Source organism: Macaca nemestrina, chromosome 7 (assembly GCF_043159975.1).
Source record: "Macaca nemestrina isolate mMacNem1 chromosome 7, mMacNem.hap1, whole genome shotgun sequence".
Taxonomy (NCBI): domain Eukaryota; kingdom Metazoa; phylum Chordata; class Mammalia; order Primates; family Cercopithecidae; genus Macaca; species Macaca nemestrina.
In genome coordinates, this window is record NC_092131.1 from 35,110,432 (window position 1) to 35,129,111 (window position 18,680).

Genomic DNA, 18,680 nt, shown 5'->3' on the forward strand with positions numbered 1-18,680 from the left:
TTTTTCTTTTCTTTTCTTTTCTTCTCTCTCTCTCTCAGCAAAATAAGAAAGGTGATTTGAAAGTTCTTGTGCACCAAATGTAGCCTTTATTAGGATTAGCCAAACATGGCTAAACGTTTTCCATGACCAAGCACTCACATAGGAGGTCACTGGTTATATTAGCAAGGTGTATAAGTTATCTCTGGTAGGGAAGTTTTGTTTTTTAAAACTGCTACAATCATGTTTGCTAGCAAAACGACCAAATTCATCCTCACAAGTGGGTGAGAAACATACTCAACATATTGAGAGAGAATATTCACAACTTAAGGAGAGCTAGGGGTTTGAATTAGCGGTGAGTACATATAATACTAAGCAAATAAATTAAATAAGACAATTATTAATTCCAGGAATACAAGTTATCCAGTGGAGGAAATGTAACTAGAGAATACTACATGTCACAGTTCTGAATAGAGTTTACCTAACCATAGTAATAAAAACAGTGATCATTGAGAAATAAAAATAGATATTCACCAGTACACACATACACAGAGTAAGTGAGAGAGGAAGGGAGGAAGGAGACAGACAGATAGATGATAGATAGTAAGCAGGCCGGCAGACAGATGGAGCACAGGGGGATGGAGGGAAAGGAAGTGTGTGTGTGTGTGTGTGTGTGTGTGTGTGTGTGTGTGTATAGTGAGAACAGGTAAGAAAGCACAGGCTACAAAAAGGGTAAATCTACTCTTTCCTACTTGGGGAAGCCTAAAACTGAAAAATCAAGAAACAACAGTTAAAAACATGTTATTTAGAGATGGGTAGGTAAATATCATAATCTTCAATTAAAATAATTAAGCTGCCGGGCACGGTGGCTCATGCCTGTAATCCCAGCACTTTGGGAGCCTAGGCGGGTGGATTACCTGAGGCTAGGATTTCGAGACCAGCCTGGCCAACATGGTGAAACCCCATCTCTACTAAAAATACAAAAATTAGCTGTGCATGGTGGTGCGCACCTGTAATTTCAGCTACTAGGGAGGCTGAAGCAGGAGAATTGCTTGAATCCGGGAGGTGGAGGTTGTGGTGAGCCAAGATTGTGCCAGTGCACTCCAACCTTGGCGACAGAGTGAGACTCCATCTCAGAAAAAAAGAAAAAGAATTAAGCTGCAGTGGACCACTATTTTGTATAACAAGCCTTATAACAGGAAATTTAAGATGTTAATAAAGGGCCGGGTGTGGTGGCTCATGCCTATAATCCCAGCACTTTGGGAGGCTGGGAGGATGGCTTGAGCACAGGAGTTCAAGACCAGCCTTGGCAACATAGTGAGACACTGTCTCTACAAAAAATGAAACAAAATTAGCTAGGCATGGTGGCTTGTGCCTGTAGTCCTAGCTACTTGGGAGGCTGAGGTGGGAGGATCACTTGAGCCTGGGAGGTGGACGTTGTAGTGAGCTATGACTGTGCCACTGCACTCTAGCCTGGGTAACAGGGTGAGACCCTGTCTCAAAAGCAAAACAAAATGAAAGATCTTAATAAAAATAAAAGTGGGGCCGGGCGCGGTGGCTCAAGCCTGTAATCCCAGCACTTTGGGAGGCCGAGATGGGCGGATCACGAGGTCAGGAGATCGAGACCATTCTGGCTAATATGGTGAAACCCCGTCTCCACTAAAAAATACAAAAAATTAGCCGGGTGCGGTGGCGGGCGCCTGTAGTCCCAGCTACTCGGGAGGCTGAGCCAGGAGAATGGCGGGAACCTGGGAGGCGGAGCTTGCAGTGAGCTGAGATCCGGCCACTGTACTCCAGCCTGGGCGACAGAGCGAGACTCCGTCTCAAAAAAAAAAAAAAAAAAAAAAAAAAATAAATAAATAAAAATTAAAGTGAAATTCAAGCAAATGAAAAGAAGTGGGGAGAACTTTGGTCAACAGCGCAGCAAAGCTTGTAAAAATTCTGAATTTGGTCCCAGGTGGGCCTGTCACAGTGAAGTCTGGGTACCCTCTCCTCCGCCACTGTTTACTTATGTTTACTTACATGGTGGGCTTATACCATTTCTGTTTTTTGTATTTTGTCAATGAAATGGGGAACTGGATTGTGGTGGGTAGTTGGGTGGTATTCTAGCTCTTGGCACTAGATCATGTCTTTCAGGTTTAAATTATCTGGGACAAGATCCCAGGTGATTCAGGGATGTGTTGGAGAATATACCCCGGGCCCTAAATCTGGGAGGGCTGGGACATAACATTTACAGTTGGCTCCTTCTCTAGCATGAAAACTCTGTGAAGGAGGCAATTTGGTCTTGTTCACTGCTGAGTCCCCAGCATCTGGCTCCGTATTTGCTGGAGGAATGAGTGAACTGTGACCCTCGCCCACAGTAGTCAAGCTGTTCTACCTCTACAGCAAACAGCTGACTTTCAGCGGAGGTGTGTGGGAGCATTGCTCAGGCCCACCCCCTCTGTGCCCTGGGCCAGGGTAAGGTCGAAGAGGGATGGCCTGGGGCACTGGAATGTACAAATAGATGTGACACGTGAGTCCAGAACATTGGGGGGAATGGTGCGGGGGTGGGAGGAAGCTGCAGAGAACAAATGAAGTTAAACTATGATAGTCAAAGAGGAGAGGAAGCCAAGGGTGGTGGAAACCCCAGGTAGAAAGGCTGCCAGCTGGGTGCTTAGCTTAGCTTTGGGGAAATGTTGCTTCCCTGTTGGCCTTGAAAGGAGTTCCTTTTTTTTTACTGTATACTACGGAAAACGTCAAACCTATGTAGTATCATGAACCCTCTTATACCCATCACCTAGCACCCAAATTGCTTCCACAATTTGCAACTCAGAGCCAGCTTGGTCTCACTTACAGCCCCCTCTTACCCTCTCACACTAGAGATTACTTTGAAATAAATCTCAGACATCATTTTGCCTATAAATATTTCTGCGTGTATCTGCAAAAAGTAAAGATTCTTTCCAGAAATCTAGTCACAATCTTATCTGAGTTAACAATAATCCCACAGTATTATTAAATATCCAGTTATTGCTGAAATATATCTATGTATGTAGGTATGTGTGTGCATATATACATATATATACACACCTATATATAGTGCTATTTAGCAGTATTTTAAAAATGCCTTTGTTTTTATAGAAATGATATGTATTTGTTACTAAAAATTCAAGCAAAACATAAAAGTAAAAAGGTGAGAGTAAAAATATCACCCCAAATCCACTGGACGAACATAATTTCACATACCTCTCCATGCATATGTCCACACAGGACAAACAGAAGATGAATATATATGCTGTCAGAAATACTTTGCATGTTCAAAAGGAATCTCTGAGTAGTATTTAGACCTGAAGGGGCACCTAAGGCTCTTTGGCTTTTGCATAAGGCAGGGCTTGACTGTAAACTCCTGGAGGGAAGGACCATGCCTTAGTTTTGTTTATACATTCCCCCACCCCCTACCTTAGTGCCTGGCACTCAAGCAGTCCACCAATAACTGTGGTTTGAATTGAAGGGGTCCCTAAGACATCATTCAATCATCTGATGGAATAGGATAGCCCACGAGTTGAAATCACTTGCCAAGATCCCACAGCTAGTCAGGGTGCCGGTGGGGCTGGAGGCAGTTCTCCTGAGTCCTGTTTCCCTGCTGTCTCTGTAGCCCATGGAATTTAGCCATGTTGCAGAGTGGGTAAGTGCATAAGCTTGGAGTCAGACACACCTGGGTTTTTTGTTTTTTGTTTTTTTTTGTCACCCAGGCTAGATCACCCAGGCTGATCTTGGCTCACTGCAACCTCCGCCTCCTGGGCTCAAGCAATCCTCCCACCTCAGCCTCCTGAGTAGCTGGGACCACAGATGTGTGCCGCCACACCTGGATAATTTGTTTTGTATTTTTGGTAGAGATGGGGTTTCGCCACGTTGCCCAGGCTAGTCTTGAACTCCTGGCCTCAAGTAATCCACCCGCCTGGGCCTCCCAAAGTGCTGGGATTACAGGCATGACCCGCTGCACCCGGCCTACACCTGGGTTTGATTTTGCTCTGAGCCTTTTCTATGACTTAGCAGCTATGTGACTTCTCACCCACACAGTTTCCCTCCCTCAAAGAGATGTTGCAAGGAGTAAATGAGATCATGCATAAAGAACTCATTGCAGGCGGGGCGCGGTGGCTCACGCCTGTAATCCCAGCACTTTGGGAGGCCGAGGTGGGCAGATCACAAGGTCAAGAGATTGAGACCATCCTGACCAACATAGTGAAACCCCGTCTCTCTAAAATACAAAAATTAGCAGGCATGGTGGCCCGCGCCTGTAGTCCCAGCTACTTGAGAGGTTGAGGCAGGAGAATTGCTTGAACCCAGGAGGTGGAGGTTACAGTGAGCCGAGATCGTGCCACTGCACTCCAGCCTGGTGACAAAGTGAGACTCTGTCTCAAAAAACAAACAAACAAACAAAAAACTCATTGCCTACTTCCTAGCATGTACTAGGTGCCAAATAAATGTTAACTGTAGTTATTATTATTTGTAATAATAGCAGCAACAGCAGTAATAGTATCACTATTTTCTTAATCTTCGGGGATTATCAATTGAAATTCAAAGGAAGTTCAAACCCTTCCTCCCCTACCAGTTCCTAGTTGCAGATGGAACCATATTTAAACTTTTGCTTTTTAAGTGTTTGTAACTTTTTAATAAGCTTTTTAATAAGTTTATAACTTTTGCTTTTTTCCTGCTATTGGGAAGAAAAGATTATTTCATGTGGGAATTCTTTTCCCCCATAAAATCATTTTTCCTCAGTCAGAAGCTGACCGTTTGGTGGTCAAGGTTTGTGTGTATTCGCTCCATACATGGTTTACAGGTGCTGCCTTAACAACAGCTTAGCAAATAGTTATTCTAAGCTCTTCAAATAGAAACTCTGAGCAAAGGGCTGGGTGCAAGATGTCTAGCCTTCCTGGTCGCCCCTTCAGTCTGCTGATTCAGCAGCTCTTCCAGGGACCTCCTCCAGACCCTTGGTCTGTCAGGTCACTAATGGAATCTGCTGGAAGCAAATTAACTCATGAAAAAAGGGCTAACAAATCACTCCAGCTCTTGGTGTCTGCCCCAGGATGGCTGGCACTTCCCGGTGAACTCCTAAGTCCTCGCCCCACATTTCATACCACTCCTGGGGAGGCCCACTTCCTCTTTCATGGTTACTGAGGGGCACAGGGGCTACACTGGAATCTCAGCTCCCCCGCACAGAGCTATGGCCTGCGCAGGTGAAAAGGCCGTCTGCCTGTCCTCCTGTGCTTCGTGCATTATTCATACTTCTGGATTTGGGATGGCTTAACCACTTGCTGTAGTCGGGGCTGGGAAAAGCGGGGCAGATGGAGGAAACAGCTATGCTCTTAAGCTGGGGCATGGGCTCTTCTTCCCTGGTTAAATGTGTGCTCTTTTCAAAATATTATCTCCTGTGGGTGGGATCCATGCTCCAGCAGGTCCATCTAGCCCCCACGCATTCCCGGAATGCAGTTTCCCTCCCTAGATCTGTGTAGGGTTTGAGGGACCTTCACAGAGCAGGCTGGGAAATGGCTTGTTTCCAGAATTACCAGCACCCCACTTCCTCTTCCTTTTTTCACCCAACCCCTCTCACCTTCCCAAAGATGCCTCATGGATCACTGAGTAAATTGACAATGTTCTGGCTGGGAGTCCTGCTGGCTGCAGTATGGATGATCAGAAAGGAAGGAAAGATGTTCTTCTTCTGTTTTAGAGGAGAAAGAATCAGGGGGAAGGATTTTGTGGGACTGGGGAACCCGCCGCAGCATCCTGTGATACCCTCAGAACAGAACTGGAGTAGTGGAATTAAGGTGGGGCTGTGACTGATACTGTGTCTGGGGTGGAAAGACCCATAAACATCCTCCTCCTCCTTCTGTAGTTGGAGTAAGTCCAAAGAAGTGCCCTGCCCAAAGCTATTGCATGAAACAGCTCTGGGAAAGCCCAAAGCACAGGCCAGGCCACAGCAATGTTTAATGAGGCCACAGTCATTCAACACTTGTTTCTTTCTTTCTTTACAATTCACCCAGCTCCTTGGTAAGCAGTTGTTGATCTAGATTCTACAACCTAAGTTTCCTGACATTCGTTGCCCACTAATACAATTTATATCCCAGTACAGGGATTGTGATGTGGGGCTCTGCTGATCGCTCAGGCCTCAAGCCATTAAAAGCCTGAAAGGTATGAGTTCCCAGCTAATACCTTTCTCCTGTCCTGGTGAGCCAGGGTTGGAAGTGTTGCTTTGGATGGGACTTACATGTGGGTTACATACTGCCCCAGTAGAACCCTTTGCCTCCCCCACCGTCCCCTTGGCCAGTGGGACTCTGAGGTTGGCTTGGTTAAAAGGCTCCCTATAAAACTAAGCTGCATAGAAGCAGGCTGAGGCCATGGAGAGAACTCCAGGCTGGAATGGAGAAGGCATGGCAAGGCGTTCTATGTCTCCCACCAGGTGCTTGAACCTTCTCGACACATTCCAGGAAGGTCTTTACAGACCAATATCTCTGGAATACATTTCAATGACTAAACAGACCAAGGCTGCTTCTACAGACCATGCTGCCCTGGGCAGATCACCACTCTGTGCCGTAGTTACTTTTTCTGTAAATTGGAACCACTCATAATGGGCTACTATCTCCCCAGGAATACAGATGGCACATGTGAAAGCTCTTTTGAAAAGAAGGTATAGCATGGGCTCAATTCCTAATTCCCCCATTCCTACTGATTTTTAAAAATTGTCATGGCAAATAAACCATTGGAGGTTTCATTTCGTTCATCTCACAGATAAAAATGTAGACAGGTAAGCATAGGTCATCCCTGCTTAGTAAATAGGCGTGATCGTCACCTGGCCAGTCAGTGACAGAGCTGCAGAAACTGGCCCTAGGCCTCTCAGTTTGGTCTCTCCACCCCTCCTGCCTGTTACTTTTTCATATTCCATATCAAAGTCTCATTCTTTCTTTCAAGTCCTGTGTAGTCTGGGCTCTGATCATCCGGGGACTGCACAAGTCTTATTAATATTAAAGGTGAGGGTTTTCTTAGCCTACTTCCCTTCATTTCTAAATTAGTCTTGGAAAGGAGAGGGCAAAAGTAGAATCAGAAGGACAACTATGCCCCGAAAGGAATGCATTCTGGTTTGTCGCAAATTTGGGCTCCCTCTGGTGACTTGAAGAATTGTGCTGAGTGAAGTGTGGGCAGTAAGCAACTGATTAGCTGCAGAACTTCTGTGACTTTTAGAGTGTTGTGATTTTAGGGCCAGGCTGAAATTGACCATTTGATCCTGCTGCCTAGCTCTGGCAAACACTAGGAGTTCAAGAGACCCAGGATGTACATTTCCACTCCTTTCAGATTCCAAGTCACTGATTTGCTGATGACAACTATAGCTATATTCATGAGAAAAACAGCTGTAAGTGAACAATTTTGGAAACAAATTGGATTTTCTTATCAGCTTATCACTTCAACCTGTTTTTGTTTTATTTCTAATTACTTTATGACTGGAAAGGGCCCTTTGAGGTCAGGTCGCCATTTCCTGAGTTTCTAACTGAAATACTCTCTAAACAAATACTTAAATGACTGAAGAAGTTGATGGCCCATGAAAAGTTCATTCTTTAAGAGAAGAAAATATGAAAAAATTTTTTTCTTTTCTTTTCTTTTTGACACAGGGTTTCACTCTATGACCCAGGCTGGAGTAGAGTACAGTGGTGTGATCTCAGCTCACTGCAACCTCCACCTCCTGGGTTCAAGCAATTCTCCTGCCTCAGCCTCCAGAGTAGCTGGGACTATAGCATGCGCTGCCTTGCCTGGCTAAGTTTTGTATTTTTAGTAGACATAGGGTTTCACCATGTTGGCCAGGCCGGTCTCGAACTCCTGACCCCAAGTGATCCACCCATCGTGGCCTCCCAAAGTGCTGGGATTACAGGCATGAGGCACTGCGTCTGGCCAAAAAGATGATTTTAATAACAGGAGGGATTCCCGTCTATTGGCTGGTTTTGTGAGTTTGTGTGTTCTGGACTTTCTGGTGTTTCTCAAGTCATCCTTAAGGAAGTCAAGTCAAGGAGCCTGAGCTGTTTCCCAGATCTTGGAGGTTTGTATGTCAGTATCCTGCCAAATACAGCTTCAACCTTTTCTTCTGGTAAGTGGGTTTGAAGACATTGTCCTTTCTTGGCATGGTGCATTGTAGAAGGTGACCTGAGGGTTGGCAGTACTGCAGTGAAAGTTTGCAATCATTTTGTGTTTGTAAAAAAGGCAGCAGGCCGGGCACGGTGGCTCACACCTGTAATCCCAGCACTTTGGGAGCCTAAGCAGGTGGATCACGAGGTTAGGAGTTTGAGACCAGCTTGGCCAACATAGTGAAACCCTGTCTCTACTAAAAATACAAAAATTAGCCAGGCGTGGTGGCCCGCGCCTGTAGTCCCAGCTACTCAGGAGGCTGAGGCAGGAGAATCACTTGAATCTGGGAGGCAGAGGTTGTGATGAGCCGAGATCATGCCACTGCACTGCAGCCTGGTTAACAGAGCGAGACTCCATCTCAAAAAAAAAAGAAGAAAAAAAAAAAGGCAACAAGCTATTTCTAAAATCTGCTGGCTTACTTTACACAGGAATGGGGACAAAATACCACACCTGGGGAAAAATAGATGATCTTAGAGTAACTTTTTCATGTCGTGATTTGAAGCATTTAAAAAGCAACATGCTGGCTGGTCTGAAGGTAGTGAGTTATCTCAGTTGATTGTTCACAGTCAGTTACAGATCGAACTCCTTGTTCTTTCCTTCCCCTTTCTCACTGCTGCTCTTGACTAGTCTTAAAAAAAAAAAAAAAAAAGCAACATGCTGATTGTAAACAATGCACAGTAAAGAACATAAAACAAGAAAAAAAGAGGTTTTCTCCCTGTCTGCCTATTCTGTTCCCCAAAGGTAAGGAGTTTTTGTAAATCCTTCCAGATATTTTCTATGCCTCAGCAAGCATGCACACACACACACACACACACACACACACACACACACAGCTATGGCAGAATAGTTATTGGTAGTTTAATTAAAAAAAAATCAGCTGTAGGGTAATTTTCCTTATTTCTTTGACTGTTGGTAAATTGAGAGAACTCCCATTCAGATTCTTAGAAAAGTCCTTTGTATACATTTTAAATGTCTCCAATAAGCCTATAACATTGCATGTGGCACAGGGTCTGTTTAGTGATGCAAACAAAATGTAGTGTGTGGCAAAGAAAGTTATTCTAAGTGTTAAAATGCAGGCTAAAAACATTCTATGTAGAAATCGGTGTGTAAGGCAGTCAACATGGACCATGTGAGTGGAGAAAAAATAGTGGGCTGTTTTTATAATGCTTGACCAATGACATACAAGTTTTCCAGGAATCTCAGAGCAAAATATTAAAGGTCGAATAAATGTGTAACGTGAGAATGTGAGACGTTTATTGCCAATCATGGTGACAGGCTGTGATCACAGAGTGTGAGCCGTAGAAAGTTCTGGATTGGTTCTCCTAAGATGGAAAGAGCAGCCAGGCAGGGCAGTGCCTCTGTTTACACACACTGAACCCACCCCCTCCCCATTTAAGGAAAGGGGGTGTGAGTGTGTTGGGGGGGCAGTTACCAAAACAGATTCAGTGTGGCAAATTGCATCCAGACTTCAATTTTTCCTCCTCCCACAGAATCCTACAGGTCGTTGTGCTAAAGAAGGGTTTTTGAACACAAGTCCAGTTGTCTTAACTCTCTGGTGCCCAGCTTGGTGCACAGGGCGGTACTCAGGCCTCCAACCTTGTTTCACTCCGTAGCGTCCTGGGGGATGGGGCAGTGGGAAGCCTTGAGGGGTGCACCCAACAGTGGCTTCTCCGCCACCTCTCCCTGCCTGGCATCTGCAGGTTCATTCTTCTCCTGCAACTTGACTCTCTCCGGAGAACCAGAACTGGGGCTGAAAGCCAGGTGCTCCACTTTCTCCTCTCCTCTTCAACTTCCTGCCTTCCCTTCAACGACCTGCGGCACCAAAAGGGGTAATGTTCTTCTTGAAAGCGTCTTTTGAGGATTAATTGATGTTTGCTCCATGCTTTGAAGAGAGGGAGAATCTTATCAAGTGGGTCTGCTGTCCTCAAACTCGCCCTGGTTCCAGCTGGTGGCGGGCCTGGCCAATTGGGAGGCTGGGCGAGCTGTCCTCCCATTGGCCGCCTTTCTGGGCATATCGGTTGCCTGCTCATTGCCCGTGGTAGAAGGGCGATTACCCACATGGGGAGGAACAGATCCTCAGGTGGACATTTTGTACATTGTACATTTTTGACTTGGAGGAGTATCTGCATCAAAATACTCATCCCTCGGGAAGTTAGTTTGTGGCCATCTGAGACATTTTCTCATTTGGAAGTTGTTCTTTTCTGTCTTAAAAAAAAAAAAAGCTTTATCCGTATAGGAGCAAGAGTAGTTATAATCTGCCACCTCTCAAAGAAGTCCCTTTGCCAGGCCATTTATATGTTAATTGCTTGTGGTTTGGGGAGGAAAAGGATGTTACCTGCTTCATGATAAGCATTTTCATCTCAATGAATTCTTTGTTAGAGTCGTTTAATCAAAGAAATGGAAACGGCAACCTACTTACTGGAAAGATCCAGATAGTGCCGTGTGAGTTAAGAACCTGAGGGCTCTATGGAGAAGATGGATAAGAAAAAGAAAAAGAAAAGGCTTGTTTTGAGGACAGAGCAAACAGGGATTAAGAAAAATATCAGTCAAAGACATTCTTAGGCTGGAAGGCAAAGCCAGCCAAGCACACTGGGGTCCTCTTCAGAGTCCTGGGATAGGCTGATGAGGGATTGAGGACATAATTCTGACCTCACCAATGGGACGTTCAAAGGGGAACCTTCACTTCCTGGCATTCTCTAGCACCTGATCCTCGTAAAGTCGCTCAAGCACTTAGGAACTTGTTTCTCAGCACAGGTCTGTAGAGACCTTTGCTCCCCTCTTCTCAGTTATATTCCTGGCTTCTTGAAAAGTTGAAAGATCTGGCAACCCTGAATCTTCATTCCACCAAGGCAACCATCAGCAGCTGCTGCCCCTTTAGATGGGGCAGTGCGACTCATGCTTTCTGGTTCTCTAACTGGGGCAAATGTTGACTTCTCACCTGTCTGGGAAGTTAATGAGAAGAAAGAGTGTTAATCTAAAAGCACATGCGTGAGTGAGTTCACATGTGTACACACACGTGCACACACACATGCACACACACCCCATCAGTATTTAGGTCCAGGGGAGATTAGCCTTATTGAGAGGTCACCCCTCAGCAGCTTCAGGGTGTATAATCTGAACCACAGATTTGAGAAGAGTTAATCTTGGGGTGACATGAGGAGAATCAGATTGTCATGGCACACAATAAAAGAGATGTTTGTGACCAGTGTGTTGAAAGAGTGAGGTGTCTCTCTGGCATGCCAAAGGCATTGGGGCAGCCACATGGATGAGTGCAGTGACTGAACAGAGCAGGGGCGGGGACATCTGGGAGCTGGATAAATATTGTCTAATGATTGCCAGCCCTGGATTTGCTAATGAATTCACTTGGAGATCTGGGGGACTAATTTCTCTTTGCCTTTTCTCAGTTTGCTCATCAGCAAAATGGAGGCACTGCAGTGGGCGTGGCAAACTCAAATGCCTCCGGGCGCTAGTCAGGCCCTGTAAACCAGTAGGAGACGAAGAATACAGAGTTGGTGGGAGGTGGGGGTTGGGGACTGTACTGTGGTCAACTGGGAAGTTTATGCCCTTCCAGGGAGGATGTTCACATTCAACCCAAGCCATTTGCCACATGGGGAGGTGAGCCCAGTGTTGTCCTGGCTCCTGATTTCCTGAGATAAGTTTGAAATTTGCGTTTTTATATGAACTCTAATGATTTTAAACCTAGCTAACTTTTCTTTTAGATGGAGTTTCTCTCTGTCACCCAGGCTGGAGTGCAGTGGCATGATCTCAGCTCACTGCAACCTCTGCCTCCTGGGTTCAAGTGATTCTTCAGCTTCAGCCTCCCAAGTAGCTGGGATTACAGGCATGTGCCACCACGCCTGGCTAATTTTGTATTTTTTAAGTAGAGACGTGGTTTCACCATGTTGGTCAGGCTGGTCTTGAACTCCTGACCTCAGGTGATTCACCCGGGTTGACCTCCCAAAGTGCTGAGATTATAGGCGTGAGCCACCGTGCTCAGCCTAAACCTAGCTAATTCAGTTTTTAAAAAGCATAGTGCACACCCAGAAAGCAATCCCAGGGGCCGTATTTGGCTCATAGCCCTAGATTTATGAGCCCTAGGTTTATCCCAGCCTCTGGGATAAAGGCCACCCTACCTAGCTCCTGACTGCTTTGCTGAGTCTAGGGAACATGGAGAAAGGAGTCGTTGTGGATAAAGAAGGGCCATGAGGATGAAGTTAGGGTGAAGGTGGGAGGTGAAATGTGGACCACACCATTACCGGGCCAGATGGGCAGGTCTGGACCTTGCCGGCTTTAGCTAGAACTGCTGGGCCTGGCAGGAATTGTACACAAAGACAGGCAGGAAGGCAGCCCGGCGGGGGGGATGCTGTCCAAGATGTGGGCGGCCGCAGCGTGGGCAGAAGAGTGCAGAGGTCAGGAGGCAGCCGGGGCAGCCCAGGGAGCAGGAGAGGGCAAAAGAGAGCTGGGTGGACCCTGGGTCTGAGACTGTTTGCCCTCTGCCGTCATGTCTCCTGGTGGGTGTGTGCACCCCCTCACCAATCATGCACAGAGAAGAAGTGTCACAGCCACCAGTGGAAGCTCCGTGCCTGAGGCATCTATTGAGATAAGCACAAAACGTGGTTCAGCCCTTGAAACTTGTAATCATAGTTAGGAATATTGGCTTGTCACACAGGAAGAGTAGCAGAGTGGCAGATTGGTTATGAAGAGAATAAGTTTAGGCTCAAACAACTGTTTGAATTTTACTTTTGTCGCTAATGAGCCACGCAGCTAGGGCAAGTTATTTAACTTTTTGGGGGGCCTGGTTTGTTCATCTGGGGATATTAATATTTTCTACCTAGTAGGGATATTGTGAGAATTGAATGAAAATGAATGCCATAATGTATGTGAAGCGCTTAGTACAGAACCTGGCACATAGTAAGTGCTCAAATGGAGCCCATTATTATTATCAGACAAGCAGTAACCTCAGCTAACTTGTGATTAAGCACAAAATCCATTGTCTCAGCAGAGAGCCAACAACAGATGCAGTGAAAGCTTACCCCTTGCCTATTGCAAACGCTTTCCTAAACATACTCTCTCTGTCCTGAACTCCTGTTTTCCAGGAAAGCAGGAGACATTGTAGTCACCTGGATAAGGGACACCTGCACAGCTTGAGTAAATCAGTTTGTTTAGCCCTGGTACTACCTGCTTTACATAATGGTGTTTTCATTCAACTAACAAATACTTACTGAGCAACCACTATGTTCCAAGCACTAAGAAAGGGTTCTGGAGATGTTGAGTAGAATAAGACAAGCTGTGGGACTTTAGGTCCTGAATCCAGCATACAGACTAAGCTGCTATAACAAAGAGGTCCCCAAATAGAATGGCTACATAAGGCTGGGTACAGTGGCGCATGCCTGTAACCTCAGCACTTTGGGAGACTGAGGTGGGCGGATCACGTGAGGCCAGGAATTTGAGGCCAGTCTGGGCAACATGATGAAACCCTGTCTCTACTTAAAAATACAAAAATTAGCCGAGCATGGTGGTGCATGCCTGTAATCCCAGCTACTTGGGAAGCTGAGGCAGGAGAATCGCTTGAACCCAGGAGGCGGATGTTGCAGTGAACCGAGATCGCGCCATTGCACTTGCACTCCAGCCTGGGTGACAGAGCGAGACTCTGTGTCCAAAAAAAAAGGCTAAATAAGACAGAACTTTGTCAAATAAGTCCTTTGTTGAGCACACCAGGCAGGTAAGGTAGGTCCAGAAAGTCATCATTCATGGATCCAGGTTTTATTCTTTTTTGTATCTCTTAAGTCTGTATTTCAGGATGTGAGAAGCAGGAGGTGAAATCCAAGGCAAGTAGCTTGTCATTAAGGAGCTTCCACTTGTATCCCATTGGCTCGAGCTTAGGCCCATGGCCACACCTGGCCACAAGGGATGCTGGGAAATGTAGTTTGGAATAGATGGGCCATAGGCTTTGGTGAAACTCAAGGTAGGGGCTATCATAAAAAGAAACAAAGGAGAATGAGGCTGGGCACGGTGGCTCATGCCTTTAATCCGAGCACTTTGGGAGGCTGAGGCGGGTGGATCACCTGAGGTCAGGAGTTTAAGACTAGCCTGGCCAACATGGTGAAACCCTGTCTCTACTAAAAATACAAAAATTAGCTGGGTGTGGTGGTGCGTGCCTGTAATCCCAGCTACTTGGGAGGCTGAGGTTGTAGTGAGCCCAGATTGAGCCACTGCATTCCAGCCTGGGTGACAGAGCAAGATTCTGTCTCCTCCTACTAAAAAAAAAAAAGAAAAAGAAAGGAGAATGAAAACTGAGGCACAGTTAGCAGATTATAGCTGATTATGCTTCAGGGAGATAGAAAAGTAGATCAAGACTTATAATACAGTGAGGTACGTGCTCCTGTCAAGAGCACCAGTGGAATCAGTAAGTAGAGAAACATGTTGTGGCCCTCATGGTAAGTTGGGCTTTGGAATCAGACTTCTGGGTTAAAATCCCAGCCCCATCACTTACATCTAGTACCTACCCCATAGGATTGGTGTGAGGATTGAATGACCACACATGTGAAGATCTTAGGACACGGTCTGGTCCAGAGTGAATGCTCAGTAAGTGTAAGGTAAGGGTAGGTGTAAAGTAGGGGAAAGACATGTTCAAGAAAGTCAACTGGGCCGGGCGCGGTGGCTCAAGCCTGTAATCCCAGCACTTTGGGAGGCCGAGACGGGCGGATCACAGGGTCAGGAGATCGAGACCATCCTGGCTAACATGGTGAAATCCCGTCTCCACTGAAAAATACAAAAAAAAAAAAAAAAAACCCCAAAAAACTAGCCAGGTGAGGTGGCGGGCACCTGTAGTCTCAGCTACTTGGGAGGCTAAGGCAGGAGAATGGCGTAAACCCGGGAGGTGGAGCTTGCAGTGAGCCGAGATAGCACCACTGCACTCCAGCCTGGGCGACAGAGCGAGACTCCGTCTCAAAAAAAAAAAAAAAAAAAAAAAAGAAAGTCTGCCGACTCACGAGTATCTGGGGAATCCCTCCTGGATTTACCACCTCTTCAGTTTTACAGCTTCTCACAGGCCTTGTCTGCATGGATGCAAAGTGGGATGTTGAACCCTGGGCCCTTCTTATCACTGAGAAATATATTAATGAAGATAAACATGTTAATAAAGATAACATGTTAATGAAGATAAACCAGGCCATTTGAAGGGGCTGGTGTTTTGAAAAAATAGAATCAATTTGTGTTTACCCGGATTGGAACTAGGGGAGGAATTTAGAGAGGATGTTCCAAGGTCCTCCTCAGCTTTCTATAGCTTGAGTAGGAGCCAGTGAACTTAGTTTATGGTCTACAGGCCTCTGTGGGAAGAATAAGAGCCCGTCTTCTTGGGTGTGTCTCCAGCAAAGGGCTCTGAAAGTTATTTAAAAACTCTGCTACTGGCTGGGTGCGGTGGCTCATAATGCCAGCACTTTGGGAGGCTGAGGCAGGCAGATTACTTGAGGCCAGGAGTTCAAGACCAGCCTGGCCAACATGATGAAACCCCATCTCTACTAAAAATATAAAAATTAGCTGGGTGTGGTGGCATGTGCCTGTAATCCCAGCCACTCAGGAGGCTGAGACATGAGAATTGCTCGAGCATGGGAGATAGAGGTTGCAGTGAGCCGAGATCACACCATTGTATTCCAGCCTGGGTGACAGAAGGAGACTGTCTCAAAAACAGCAATAACAACAACAAAAACCCAGTAAAATAAAAACTCTGCTACTTAGCTAAATAAAGGGGATGGAGGAGAAAAATGGAAAAATCGCCCTGCTGGGTGCTGCACTGGCGAGGGTTGGGGTATCCTCTTACAGGGAGCCTGTGTCCTCTGATCTGCAGGGGGTATCACGTTTCCCATCTTCTGCAGGTGTCATGTGAAAAGAGAACCCTTCTCGCTTCAGAACACGAATCTTAACTTTCCTTGGCAATTCACACAGTGGATAGGTTTTAACAGAAAAAGAAACAGATGTTGGAGATAGTTTTCCACCAGCTTTCTGCCCTGTCTCTTCTGGGGCCCCAGGAGCTTTAATACCTTTTATCCCCCAGGTCTTGGAATTGGACGTCACACTACTCTGGAAAGTGGCACTGGGTGCCATGTTGCAATGGGCACCATGATTGACTCCTAGGAAATGGGACGGACGTGGGAGAAGGCAGCACACGTTAGAAGATCCCTGGTGTTTAGGGCCTCACCTGTGCCTGTGGAGATGTGAGGCCTGGGGAGGACTAGCTTGTGGACAAGTAGGCAGCTGATTGAGTTCCTGCCTGCCTTTCGTAACCTCAGCTGACCTCTTGGACTTGACCTCTAGGTGTCACAGAGGTCTACACGTGGCTAGCCTGGGTCTGTTGGTGGCCATGGTCTAGGGTTTTCATCCATGTTTTCTCCCTCTCTGTGTACCTCATTTCTTCTCTATCATGGTTTCCCAACTGGGGCTTTCACTGTTCTTTCCTTACTACTGGGCTCAATATTTTGTTCTTTTTCCCTTAAGGAAGGCGTAGGAAGGGGGTTAGGGTGGAGTGGGAGCTGATTTAACTTGGGCTTCCCATTCATGGAGGTTTCTTTTTAGAGACAAGGTCTTCCTCTGTCACCCAGGCTGGAGTGCAGTGGCACGATTACAGCTCACTGCAGCCTCCAATTCCTGGGCTCAAGTGATCCTCAAGTAGCCGAAACTATAGATGGGTGCCATCACACCTGGCTAATTTTTAAATTTGTTGTAGAAGCAGGGACTCACTATGTTGCCCAGGCTGGTCTTGAACTCCTGGTTGTGATCTTCTGGCCTTGACCTCCCAGACTACTGGGATTTACAGGTATGAGCCACTACACCTGGTTCCATGGAGGATTTTAATGAGAATTTGACACTCTCTGTGCGCTAGATTATATGTGTAGTCACCAAGATGTTCCTCACAAAGTGTCAAATGCAGAGTCTGTGCCTTGACCATGCCATTCCCAGGGCATTCTGAATCAATATTTAAAAATGTAGAGCCTATCATTCTCTTGTGATCATAATTATTTCACATTATATATTTCACTTTGTGTGTGTGTTTGTGTGTGTGTGTGTGAAAATGTAAATTTGTTGTGTGAGGATCTATAATGTACCAAAAATGTAATCCTGCTTGGTTTTTTTTTTTTTTTTTTTTTTTGAGACGGAGTCTCGCTCTGTCGCCCAGCCCAGGCTGGAGTGCAGTGGCGCGATCTCAGCTCACTGCAAGCTCCGCCTCCCGGGTTCACGCCATTCTCCTGCCTCAGCCTCCCGAGTAGCTGGGACTACAGGCGCCCACAACCGCGCCCGGCTAATTTTTTGTATTTTTAGTAGAGAAGGGGTTTCACCGTGGTCTCGATCTCCTGACCTTGTGATCCGCCCGCCTCGGCCTCCCAAAGTGCTGGGATTACAGGCTTGAGCCACCGCGCCCGGCCGTAATCCTGCTTTGTATTTCTTCAGTTTGTAATAACCTGAATGCCTGGGCTTCTTGTACCCTCGGAGAGACCCTGTATTCAAGGGCCTGTTGGATCAGTGGTGAGCAATCTTTTTCACATAAGAGGGTGATTCAGGAAAAAGAAGCAAATATATTTACAGGGAATTTTTCCCTCTCCAATCAAAATGAAGAGAGCTTTATTGAGTTTCATGACCCAAGGATGGGTGGGGTGTCAAGAAATGCTTAGTCTGACAGTTGACTCTATTGAGTAGAATAATATCAATGAGAAGATGGGCACTGCATTTTAGTCTTAATGTCCAGGTGTTTGGAGGCAGTTTTCTAACGTTTCGTTCTGAAATTAGACCTCAGGATGCCTGTATGATTCTCATCATTACATGGACTAGAACCTGTCATATGTGTACCCGTGTTTTATACATCTCAATGCTCCTTTTGCCCAGCATGGTGCCCAGCACATAGTATGGGCATAAGAAATGCTTACTAGGAAACAATATGGTATATAACGGTTAAGAGCACAGACTCTAGCCAAACTGCCTAGCTTTATCACTTATTAGCTGTGTGACTTTGGGCAAGTTACTTACCCTCTCTGGGTGTAAAGTGGGGATTATATCAATCCCAACCTCATAGATAGAGATGGAATGAGTTAATATATATAAGCTCATAGAGCAATGCCTAGCATATGTAAACCTGTGTAAGTATTAGCAGCTATTGGCCTGGCGTGGTGGCTCATGCCTATAATCCCAGCACTTTGGGAGGCTGAGGCAGGCAGATCACCTGAGGTTGGGAGTGCAAGACCAGCTTGACCAACATGGAGGAACCCCGTCTCTACTAAAAATACAAAATTAGCCAGGCATGGTGGCGCATGCCTGTCATCCCAGCTACTTGGGAGACTGAGGCCGGAGAATTGCTTGAACCTGGGAGGCTGAGGTTGTAGTGAGCCAAGATCACGCCATTGCACTCCAGCCTGGGCAACAAGAGTGAAACTCCATCTCAAAAAATAACAAAAAAAAAACCTGTTAGCAGCTATTATAAATATTATTATTGAACTGAATGGAAGCCCAAGTTGGCCTTCGGTGCCAGAGCCTCACAGTGAATCTTTTCCATCTCTGGCTTCCATTTTGCT

The 18,680-nt window shown here is 46.1% G+C and overlaps 1 protein-coding gene across 1 annotated transcript in view; it reads left to right on the forward strand.

Moving 5' to 3' along the window:
* Nucleotides 1-18,680, forward strand: part of LOC105494301 (double PHD fingers 3) — a 287,462-nt gene that overhangs the window by 32,164 nt on the left and 236,618 nt on the right. The gene's annotated exons all lie outside the window — the stretch shown is intronic.